The sequence below is a fragment of the Scyliorhinus torazame genome, chromosome 18 (assembly GCF_047496885.1).
Source record: "Scyliorhinus torazame isolate Kashiwa2021f chromosome 18, sScyTor2.1, whole genome shotgun sequence".
NCBI classification, from domain to species: domain Eukaryota; kingdom Metazoa; phylum Chordata; class Chondrichthyes; order Carcharhiniformes; family Scyliorhinidae; genus Scyliorhinus; species Scyliorhinus torazame.
Genome location: NC_092724.1, coordinates 19,309,170 through 19,321,191, shown reverse-complemented (window position 1 = coordinate 19,321,191; position 12,022 = coordinate 19,309,170). Strand labels below are relative to the sequence as shown.

At 45.8% G+C, this 12,022-nt stretch overlaps 1 protein-coding gene across 8 annotated transcripts in view; it reads left to right on the top strand.

Moving 5' to 3' along the window:
* gatad2ab (GATA zinc finger domain containing 2Ab) overlaps window positions 1-12,022 on the top strand; it is a 160,072-nt gene that overhangs the window by 49,926 nt on the left and 98,124 nt on the right. Inside the window, exon 1 of one of the 8 annotated variants that reach the window (XM_072482306.1) lies at window positions 8,015-8,051. The exons of the other annotated variants lie outside the window; for them this stretch is intronic. The gene's annotated coding sequence lies outside the window, so the exon portion shown is untranslated. Of the gene's footprint in view, window positions 1-8,014; window positions 8,052-12,022 lie in introns of those variants that run through there. 8 annotated transcript variants of the gene reach the window in all.

Below are 12,022 nucleotides of genomic sequence, written 5' to 3'. Positions count from 1 at the left end.
GAAGTGCTGAGGTGACCGTCCTTGATGGAGACGAGTGTGTCCAAGAATGCAACTGATTTTGGAGAGTAGTCCATGATGAGTCTGATGGTTGGATGGAACTTATTAATGTCATCGTGTAGTCGTTTCAGTGATTCTTCGCCGTGGGTCCAAAGGAAAAAAATGTCATCGATGTATCTGGTGTATAACATCGGTTGAAGGTCCTGTGCGGTGAGTAGGTCCTGTTCAAACTTGTGCATGAAGATGTTGGCGTATTGGGGTGCGAATTTGGTCCCCATGGCTGTTCCGTGCGTCTGGATGAAGAACTTGTTGTCGAAGGTGAAGACATTGTGATCCAGAATGAAGCGGATGAGTTGCAGAATTGCGTCTGGAGATTGGCAGTTGTTGGTGTTGAGTACTGAGGCTGTTGCAGCAATGCCGTCGTCATGGGGGATGCTGGTGTAGAGTGCCGAGACGTCCATTGTGACGAGGAATGTTCCTGGTTCAACTGGTCCATGGGTGCTGAGTTTCTGTAGGAAGTCCGTCGTGTCGCGACAGAAGCTGGGTGTACCTTGTACGATGGGTTTCAAGATGCCCTCGATGTAGCCAGAGAGGTTCTCACACAGGGTCCCATTGCCTGAAACGATAGGGCGGCCTGGTGTGTTAGCCTTATGTATTTTCGGGAGGCAGTAGAGATCTCCAATGCGGGGAGTACGTGGGATAAGAGCACGTAGGGTGCTCTGAAGATCTGGATCCAAGGACTTGATCAGTCTGTTAAGTTGGCGGATGTGTTCCTTGGTCGGATCTGCGGGTAACTGTCTGTAGTGTTCTTGGTTGTTCAGTTGTCGGTATACTTCTTTGCAGTAGTCCGTTCTGTTCAGTACGACAGTGGCCCCCCCTTTGTCTGCTGGTTTGATGACGATGCTGTGGTTGGTCTTGAGAGCGCGGATGGCACTGCGTTGTGCTTGGGTGACGTTCGGGGCTGTCTTGTGAATACGACTGATGAATCTGGCTACAAGATTTTTAGAACAGTCGTAACTTGGCCACTGATGCTACAGGTTCCCTCTCTGGCTGATTTTCCATTCTGTACACAGTTCAAAGTAGCTTTGCAATTCCGTGTAGTCTTCTCCCAGGTGGGACCCAGTCCAGCAGCAGCCGTGTAACATAGTTCACCTGCCCATCAAAATCTTCTTGCTATGAAGCACTTCAGATTTAAGCACACTTTTTTTTAAAATTTAAAACCGATACCTGGCATTATTGCCCAGTGTGTTCCAAAGCATTCATCTGCTGCTGCTTCAGATTCTAGCTTCATTTTTATCTATTTGTTCTCTGTGAATGTGAATAACTGCATTTATGACCCATCCCGAGTTCTTTTTCTGGCAAGATTTGTTGGCCTCCTTGCTGCTATCCTTATGCTGATGTGGTGGTCTCCTGGCTATGAGAGGTTGGTAATTCCAGGGCATTAACCCAGTGACATTGAAGGACGTTGATTCAGAAGTATTAACTGCGAGCGATAAAGTTTGCTGAGCAATTTGAAAAGAAATCTTTCTGAATGATGGTTATGGCATTGCCGTCCAAACAGGAAGGAAAAATTGATTTGCTACACCATCTTGAATGGAATACAAGGCACATGGGATCCATTTACAGGGGTGACTGTTGCTGCTGAACTCACTACAGCAGACACATTTTAACAGAGACATGGACACTAATTGGCAAACGGCAACTTCAGAACTGATAGGCGAAGAATTATCCAATATCTGTAATCTGTCTCATGCCGAACTAAAGTCTTGCTGTCTATTTACTATGCTTAGACGCATCCGTGACCCAATGATCTTGTGATCAGGATTGTATATTCCATTCTTTGCACAGGACCCCTCTTGAATCCCTACTCTTTTTGAGGCTTTATCATGCAAACACCTGGTAAAATGAGGCCTGTTACAGAACATTTATGCTGCTATATATTGTAGCAAGTGAACATGCATAGCAACAATTATGATCAGATTTATTTAATTCAACCAGGACAATATGGTTTCATGCAATAATACAACAATAATTGACATACCATGCCTCTACAAAGATCATTTTGGCCCTGCCAAACCCAGCACAAAGATGTGTGTTCCGTTCTGTTGTGGGCAGCACAGTAGCCTAGTGGTTAGCACTGTTGCTTCACAGCTCCAGGGCCCCAGGTTTGATTCCAGACTTGGGTCACTGTGCGGAGTCTGCATGTTCTCTCCTTGTCTGCATGGGTTTCCTCCGGGTGCTTTGGTTTCCTCCCACAGTCCAAAGATGTGCAGGTTAGGTGGATTGGCCATGCTAAATTGCCCTTAGTGTTCAAAAAGGTCAGGTGGTGTTACGGGGATAGGGTGGAGATATGGGCTTAGATAGGGTGATCTTTCCATGGGCCGGTGCAGACTCGATGGGCCAAATGGCCTCCTTCTGCACTGTAAATTCTATGATCTATGAACTCTCTAGTAATCCAGAGGCTTGAATTAATGATTGTGAGGGAGAATTCAAATCCTGCCACAGTCACTGAAGAAATTAAATTCAATCAATTGAATAAATCTGGAATAAAAAGTTAGTATCACTTACGGTAACAATGAAACAATAGATTAGCATAGCCTATCTGGTTCACTGTCCTTTAGGAAGGAAATCTGCCTTCCTTATCTGGTCTGGCCTCTTGAGATTTCAGACCGACAGCAGTGTGGTTGGGTGACTCTTAACCAGTGTTTTTCAAACAATTTTTCCTGGGACCCACTTTTGCCGATCAATCGACCTTGAGGGCCCATGCCGGCCGACCTTTGCGACACACACAACATTTGCTCACCTTTTAATGTGAAAGGGGAGCCTGCTTGGTCCTCAAGATCGCACTCCAATCAGGTTCACAGGAGGAGAGGGCAGTGCACATATCAGGCAGCCAGTTCCTTTGCATCGTCTTCATCTTTGTGAGAACGGGAAATCCAACCTCGCACATGTAGGTTGTTGTAAAGGGCAATAGCAGCAAAATGCTTGTTTTACTCAATACTGGATACTGGAGATGCTAATCCAGAATGCTGATGCCTCATGGGCTTTTGGCATGTTTTTAATGTACTGTGTCACAGGTCATGTATTGCAGCTTTGTCCTTTCGTTTGGAGTCAGCTGCAAATTATTAACTGACTCTGGGGTCTCAACCTCAAAAGGAATTTTCCAACTACCACTTCTCTTCCAAAATCTGAAACTTCTCTCATTTGCCTCACTTCTCAGCATATGACACACATGAGCATTGCATCCTTATTTGCATAGGCACAATTGACAAAATCATACCTCCAGAAATCATCTTTATACTGCTTTGTTCCCGAGTTAAGTCTCTTATTTGTAGGCTGTTAACCAGAGGGTCTAGAGCTCTACAGAGCTAGTACGGCTCTGTCTTACCCTGGACTCCCTTGAGCAGTGCACACCAGTAGATTCTGTTGTAAGACCCTGTCCAATAGGTTAACTGCCTTTTGAGCCTCTGACCATCTCTTACTTTTAAGAAAACCATTCACCTTCACAGTTCACTTGTCTTGCTTGCCAGAAGCTGGAAAATGGAAGCAATGCCGCTCGGTAATTTGGTGCCAAAAACATGTACCTGGAGGACACTTGATGCCAAGTGTGTGTGCTGGGTGCATGACCTCACTGCTGCCGCTTCTGGTCGGAGGACCTCACACAGCCTCATTTATTTACATTTTAAAAGACGGCAGTGGCCGCCGTTCTTAATTTAAAGCCGATTGTGGCTGTGGGGCTCTTCTCCCGCGATCGGGAATACCGTGGGAATGAAAAATGAATGAATAAATGAAATGACAATCGCTTATTGTCACAAGTAGGCTTCAAATGAATTTACTGTGAAAAGCCCCTAGTCGCCACATTCCGGTGCCTGTTCGGGGAGGCTGGTACAGGAATTGAACCGTGCTGCTGGTCTGCCTTGGTCTGCTTTCAAAGCCAGTGATTTAGCCCTGTGCTAAACCAGCCCCTTATAGTTACTGTGAAAAGCGCCTAGTCACCACATTCTGGTGCCTGTTCGGGGAGGCTGGTACGGGAATTGAACCGTGCTGCTGGCCTGCCTTGATCTGCTTTCAAAGATGGCGATTTAGGCCTGTGCTAAACCAGCCCCTGGTGCTGTGACTGATTGCTCCACAGCCCTGCTGGCACCTGCCCGTGACCCACTCGCAGGTTGCGATCTGCACTTTGAAGAACCCTGTTCTTCACTGCCCTTGAAGTGGCTTAGCAAGCCATGCAGTTATATTCAAGAAGATGGCTTGAGGGTAATTAGAGTTTGGCAATAAATTCTGACCTTGCCAATAACATTCATTACTCTGGAATGAACAAAAAATGTTCCTGAGCCAAGCTAACAATTTGCTGCTTATTTACAGCCTATACAGAATCACCATCACAATTTAACTCATTGGTATTTTTGTACTGATAAATTTTCCCTTCACATTATTTTGAATATGCTTTGTTTTTCAAATTCAACATTAATAGGTAATCCATATCATAAATTTTGTCTGGGGGAAATATTTGAAGTCAATCCTTATGTATGAAAGTGCCGTTGCCCGATAATCATGATTCTATAATCATGCCCTATAACCTACGACCAAGCTGTGGATCAACATTTTTTAAATATTTACTTAGACTACTTCCACTTCCATAATATTGCCTATCTCTGCCCCCCTCCCCAAGTTCATCTGCGAAATCACTCATCCATTCATTTGTTACCTCTACATTTGACTATTCTAATACACATGACTGGCCTCTCATCTTCTATAAACTTCAGCTTATCAAATCTTGATGCCTGTATCCTAAGATGCATTGAGCTCCCTTTACCAATCAACCTCTGTTGTTCATTGACCTGTATTGGCGACACGATGACACAATGATTAGCACTGCTGCCCCTCACCTCCAGAGACACAGGCTCGATTCTGATCTCGGGTGGCTGCCTGTGTGGAGTTTGCACATTCTCCTCTGCATGTCTGCATGGGTTACCTCCCGCAGTCCAAAAATGTGCAGGTTAGATGGATTGGCCAGGCTAAATTGTCCCTTAGTGTCCATTGGTTAGGTGGGGTTGCGGGGATGGGACGGGGGATTAGGCCCAGGTAGGGTGCTCTAGCGGACCAGGGGCTGGTGCAGATTTGATGGGCCGAATAGCCTCCTGCACTGCAGGGATTCTATGACCTATGTTCTGGCAAACATCAATATTTAGACTATTATCCTTGTTTTCAAATTCCTCCTTGACCTTGCCTCCCCACTTTGCCCAAATAACCTTCTGACCTCTTGAGCATTCCCAGTTTTCATTGCTAAATCATTGGCAGCCAAGTCTTCAGCTGCCTCAGTCCTAAACTCTGGAATCTCCCGCAGTCCAAGGATGTGCAGGTTAGATGAGGTTATAGGGATAGAGTGCGGGAGTTGGCCGAGGTAGAATGCTCTTTCACATGGTCATTGCTGACTCAATGGGCCGAGTGGCCTCCTTCTGCACTGTAAAGGACAGCACGGTAGCACAAGTGGCTAGCACTGTGGCTTCACAACGCCAGGATCCCACGTTTGATTCCCCACTGGGTCACTGTCTGTGCGGAGTCTGCACATTCTCCCCGTGTCTGCGTGGGTTTCAACAAAGAACAAAGAAATGTACAGCCAGGAACAGGCCCTTCAGCCCTCCAAGCCCGTGCCGACCATGCTGCCCGACTAAACTACAATCTTCTACACTTCCTGGGTCCGTATCCCTCTATTCCCATCCTATTCATGTATTTGTCAAGATGCCCCTTAAATGTCACTACCGTCGCTGCTTCCACCATCTACTCTAAACCTTGCCCCTCTCACCTTAAACCTATGCCCCCTAGTAATTGACCCCTCTACCCTGGGGAAAAGCCTCTGACTAGCCACTCTGTCTATGCCCCTCATAATTTTGTAGACATTATGGCCTGCCTTAATGGTCCTCCAGGTGCTCCGGTTTCCTCCCACAGTCCAAAGACTTGCAGGTAAGGTGCATTGGCCATGATAAATTGCCCTTGGTGACCAAAAAGATAGGAGGGGTTATGGGGATAGGGTGGAAGTGAGGGCTTAAGTGGGTCGATGCAGATTCAGTGGGCCGAATGACCTCCTTCTGCACTGTAAGCTGACACAAAAGATGCCCACTGTGTCCCTGAGATGAGCACAGGAATTTGAAAAAATTAAATCTACCGATTTCCCTGACAAATTAAAAGTGGCTTGTTAACTGGGCTAAACCAATTTGGTTTGAAGTGCTCCAGGGTTTAGATTTTCCATTACCAACACCTGTCTTTCACCGACCCCCAGCCCTGCTGCGTCACATCCTTGTACTTATCTGACAAGGTGGAGTTGCCTGAGTCCCAGCTGTCAGCTCCATGTTAGTGCTTGCACTTACCTTTTGCACTGGGCCTAGTCATGTGTTTTTCTTTTTTGCCCTTCTCCCAAGGGATCTTTCAGAGGAGAGAAAAATATTAGCAGAACAAAAGATCCTTCGCTTAATGTCATTCTCTAAGGGATAATATGCTTTTTGCTTTACTGGGAAAACAGCACAGTTTCTTTCCCATGCCACTTTACTCCTGAAGGTGTATGCTTCTCATGGATTGTTCCCTAGTACCTCCCTAAAGTGTTCATTCTTCATTGTCTGAACAATAAATGTTTTCGGCCTCCCAGTAATGCACAGATTCCAGAAGGGATTTCAGGACAGAATGCCAGGAATAGGAGCTAAAATCTTTTTTTTTTTCCACCTCTCATCACCCCTTCTCCACCGTTGGAAAACTGTTGCATACTTTTCACCTCCCCCGCCACCACATACTTCATACCCTTGCCACTGAATGCACCCCTCCTTGGTCACCACTTCTGGCTAAACCAGATTGTTCACAGCCTCAGCATCCCCAAGCAGGATTTCTGACCCATCCTCTGCATCTCAAAAGCTTTTTTAAAATTAATTTCCGGGATGTGGCGTCGCTGGTTAGGCCAGTACCTGTTGCCCATCCCTAGTAGCCCTTCAGAAGCTGCTGTTTTGAATCATTGCAGTCACTGAGGTGTAGGTACACCTACAGTGCTGTTAGGGAGGGTGTTCTGGGCAGTCCATCCATTTTCATTCCTGTCTATTTTCATCTATATAACATCACTCACCTCTGGCCCCATCTTTGCTCATCTGCGGCAACCTTTATTAATGCCTCTGTTACCTCTATTCCAATGCTCTCCGAGCTGGCTTCCATCCTCCCATGACCGTTTGCTCATCCAAAGCCTGCTTACCTCTGTTCTCCACCTTGCAACAGACCCTTCCAGCTTATCTGTCAATTCTGGCCTTGCTAACCATCGTTGTCTCCTGATTCACTGTACACATCAAATTTAGAAAGTTCTCAATCGTAGGTCCTTCGTGTATCCTTGCCCTTTATCTCTGTGACACCCTCCAGCCACCACATTTGCGCCCCCAGACTCTTTATGCCTCCAACTCCATTTATTGTGCATTGCACCCCACACTGTTGTACCAGATTCTCTGGCATACCTTCTGCCCCTCCTCCTCCATCCCTCTGGCGTGCCCTCCAATAAGCACTTCCCCCTCTCACCATTCCTTTTTGTGACCCTGATTTCGACCAAGCTTTTGGATCGCCACCCCGCGCCCCCACCTCATCACGAGAAGTAGGTGCTTTGTGATGTTTTTCTATGTTCAAGATGTATTCTCAGTGCCACACAAAAAGCGGTAAGAAGTTGGGACGTGCTGCCAGATTTAAGCTAGGGAAAGCTAGATGGGGAAGAGTGTGGGACGTGGACGTTGTGGAACTTGCACGAGTTGGGCAGTTTCTGTGCCAGTCTGAAGTTGTTGCTGTGCACTTTTCTTCTCCCTGTGGTGCGGCCTGGCCCTTTAAGAGAACTGGTTGGGGGTGGGAGGAGGGGGCAACCCGCGCGTGCGCATTGTGCGGCGGTCCACCTCGAGTACCGGGGACTCCCTCCCGCGCGGTGACCGCAGCCCCAGCCCGGGTAGGGGGGGGAAGAGAGAGAGTGGGGACCGGCTGGGCTGGGGTGAGGGGTGGGGGAGCGTCTCCAAACCTGGCCAGAACGCCACACTGGGCCGCCGGTAGGTGCGGTTTGTTACATTTAGTGACTTATAGTGTGATTTAAAGGAAACGCCCCCTTTCCCCCTCTCCCTGCCTCCCTTTCTCTTCCCTCTCCAGCTTTTGCCACTGGGGAGTTCGTGGTGCGGGAAAGCCCATTGCAGAGTCTTCGAAAAGAAAATGCTCCAGCACTCGCCCTTTGTAGGTTCTGGAAGGTTTTGGAGAGAGTCTGGGAGAGGTTTAAGGGGCGAGGAGTTTGTGTGTTAGACTTTTTCACCTCTTTCTCCCCCCCCCGAGCCCCAGTTGTAACACTTAACCCGACTGGCAGCCAGACCTTGTCAGTGTCAAAATAAGAGTCTCTGCCTCACCCAATCTGTCACACATGCTCTGGTTTATTGAGACTGGGTGCTGTTCCAGGAGTCAGTGTAATTGGCAGTGTTTCTTTCTGTGAACCATTGTATATCTTTTTCAAAAAGGGTTTATTGATGACAATCACAGCTCCTTTGTTGCTATTAATGCCTTCATTGTCCCAATTCCCAATTTCGCCCACGCACCTTTCCCCTCCCCCCAACTCCCGGGTTTCTCTCCTTTTCCTCCCGAGGCTTGCTGATATGCACCAACATATATCCCATTCATGTGCCCGACAGCCTCTTGCAAGTTGCTCTAGTCACTTTTCTGCATGCCTCAGCTAAGATAATTAGTTTAAACTGTTTGACTGTTTAAACTTGTGCACTTTCTGAAGATCAGAATTACTAGCTGTTTTCTCATCCTTTCTCCTCTGCATCCTTCTTCCCTCTTCCACTCTGGGGGGAAATCCTAAAGAGACTGAGGCCTTTATTAATGCTCCACTGCTCTGATAGAGATCAGTTTACTCCATACAGTGAGGATCAAACCTGTAGCTCTTCCTGGTCTATATGGCATGCCCCATGATTTGTTGGCGTTAAATCATAGTATGGTTGTCTTTGGCTCTCACTTCTATAAGATGAAGAAAGTAAAACTATTACTTGTATTATCTGTTATGTGAAAAAGCTAAAAGAGACTGCCAATCTGGAAGCTTGTTGACGTAGCTCCAAGACAAACTGTCTGCAGTTAGTTATTATGAAGTGATTTGAGCTTTATTGGTTCTTTTAAGGCATTTTTATCTTCATTTCCTTTCGACTTTCCTATGACAGCCATTCACCTCTGGCTGTGGGCATGGGCAAATGATCTGGTCTTGAGCCTCTAACTCCCATCTGCTTAATTTTCCGCAGTGTAACTGGAATAATTCTCCCCGTAGCAGTGTGCTCGCTGTTTTCCACTTTTCTCCCACAGTTAGCTTTGATTCTAAATAACTGTTGTCCAATGCCATTTCTTGAAGATAATTGTCGTGTTTGCCTCGCACCAAGGCTGGTCGCATAAGCTATCCTTGTATTCCCTTGAATATTGAAGATTATGGGGTGTTTAAGATGATCAAAGGAGTTGATAGGGTTGATATAAACTATTTGTTCTTCTGAGGGGAGTCCAGAATAAGGGGGCATAACCCAATAATTAGAGTCAGGCTGTTCAGGGTGATGTCTTATTCACTTGCTGAATATCAGCAACGCTTATTCACACAGAGTCACACTGTCATTCCCCACCCCCAAAACTCTTGAGGTTAAATCAGTTTTAAGATATCAAAACTGAAATTAATAATTTTTTGTTAGGCTAGAGTATTAAAAGTAATGGAAATAAGATGGGTAGATGGAGTCTTGAGATAGATAAGCCATGATCGAATTCAATGGCAGAAAAGGTTAAGGGGCTAAATTCACAATTTAGAAGACAGAAAACATGCAAGTTTATAACTGTTTTTCACTATTTACTGCTGGGTAAGAAAGATACGGCCCCTGGAATGACACTATTGAAGATTCATCAGCATCATGGCAGGAATGAAAGGGTTGTGAAGAACAAATGAAAATGTTACAGCTTAGAAAAAGTGATTTACGTTTTCAAAATTGCTAAAAGCTTTGAGAATTTAACAGTGAGACATTTACTGAAGGGTGGAGAATTGGCTCAGGGCATAGCCAAGAATGAAAGGGATGCTGAGCACTCCTTATTCTAATAGCCTAACATAAATGGCTATTGAGGCAGAAGCTGTCGCATCATTTTGTAAAGCAACAATATTCAAGACAAAAGTACAAGGGAATTGAGATCAGAGTAGTCAATTGCCAGCACCAGCACTAATTTAATGGGCTGAATCTTCTCTTTTTGCTCAGAGGTAGATGTGAAAGTGAAAGAGTTTTGACTTAAGTTACCTTCCATGTGCTTGTTGCCAACAAGCAAGTGGAGAGTAAATATTTTCTTTTAATGGTTACGGGGGCAGAAATTTGTCTTGAGGCAATGCCACAAGGAGGACGGCAGGGTGGCACAGTGGTTAGCACTGCTGCCTCACAGCACCAGAAACCCGGGATCGATTCAGACCTTGGGTGGCTGTCTTTCTGAAGTTTGCACGTTCTCCCTGTGTCTGTGTGGGTTTTCTCCGGGTGCTCCAGTTTTCTCCCACAGTCCAAAGATATCCAGGTTAGGTGGATTGGATATGCTAAATTGCCCCTAGGTGGGTTTGCGGGGATAAGGTCGATAAGTTTTGTCTAGGTAGGGTGCTCTTTCACAGGGTCGGTGCAGACTTGATGGACCGAATGGCTTCCTGCACTGTAGGGATTCCATGATTCTAAGTCAGGCAGTATCAGATCAGCTGTCCATTATGTGCAGCCTCAGGTAATCAGATTCATTGGAGTCACTGGCATTGAATATCAGACAGAGTATGACGGGTAGCTGATTTGATACCAACGGTATGCCATCACCCAAGTTAAATTTCTAACCTGCAATTTCTGCAACATTAAATTGATCAAAAAATTCAGTGGTTTTATAATGTTGCAGGTTTTATTTCGCTCAGTAGGGTGACCTAATTCCACTGTAGAAGTTATGGGTCTTTGCAACATAATTCAGAACTTTTATAACATATAAATGATAAAAGGTATGGAAAAAGTAGACGTGGAACAGATGGATGCTTCCTCTTGTGGGGCATTCTAGAACGAGAGGTCATAGTCTCAGGATAAGGAGTAGCAAATTTAAAACAGGGGTGATGAGAAACAATTTCCCCAAAGGGTGGTGAATCTGTGGAATTCGCTACCCCAGAGTGCGATGGCTACTCAAGACGGTGAGTAAATTTAATGAGGAGTTAGACAAATTTTTAATTAGCTATGGATTTAAGGGTTATGGAGAACGGGCAGGACGGTGGAATTGAGTCCATGAGGAGATCAGCCACGATCATATTGAATGGTGGAGCAGACTCTAGAGGCTCAATTGCCTACTCCTCCTAGTTATGTTCTAAGAAATAACTATTCTGCCTAATTCCACCTTCCAGCTCTTGGTCTGTAGCCCTGCAGGTAACGGCACCTCAAGCACAAATCTGCTGTTCTTGATTAATAAGGATATTTCTTGATTAATGAGGCTGTCAGGGGTTATGGGGAGAAGACAGGAGAATGGGGATGATCGGCCATGATAGAATGGCGGAGCAGACTTGTTGGGCCAATTGATCCAATTCTGCTCCTATATATTATTAATATAACAATTTTAGGTTTAACAGTTAAAAATGGTGCAAGAGTTTAGCCCAAGAATGATAGCAGCGTCACTGTGTCTCTTGAGGTACTCAGCTGGTTATTACTGCTAGAGTTTGGGCACAATGGAGATAGTGATTCTCTTTATCTCTCCTGCCAATCCCCCAATGTATGCCTACGTTTAGGCTGAGGAATAAACCGATGGAGGTGAGGGTCTGGCAGTTATCTTTCTCTCCCTGCTCCCGACCTCCGCTTCATCTTGCCCCCCCAAAAAAGGTTTGAGGTATTGCAACTGGAAGAGCCTTCTTTGTAGCCTGGCTTAGAGATGACAGAGTCCATTACAAATGTGAGTGATGCATTCAAATGTTGGACTTCCCTGGGACTGTGGCACCTACTGCAGGGTTCCATCAGCTTCAAGTTGA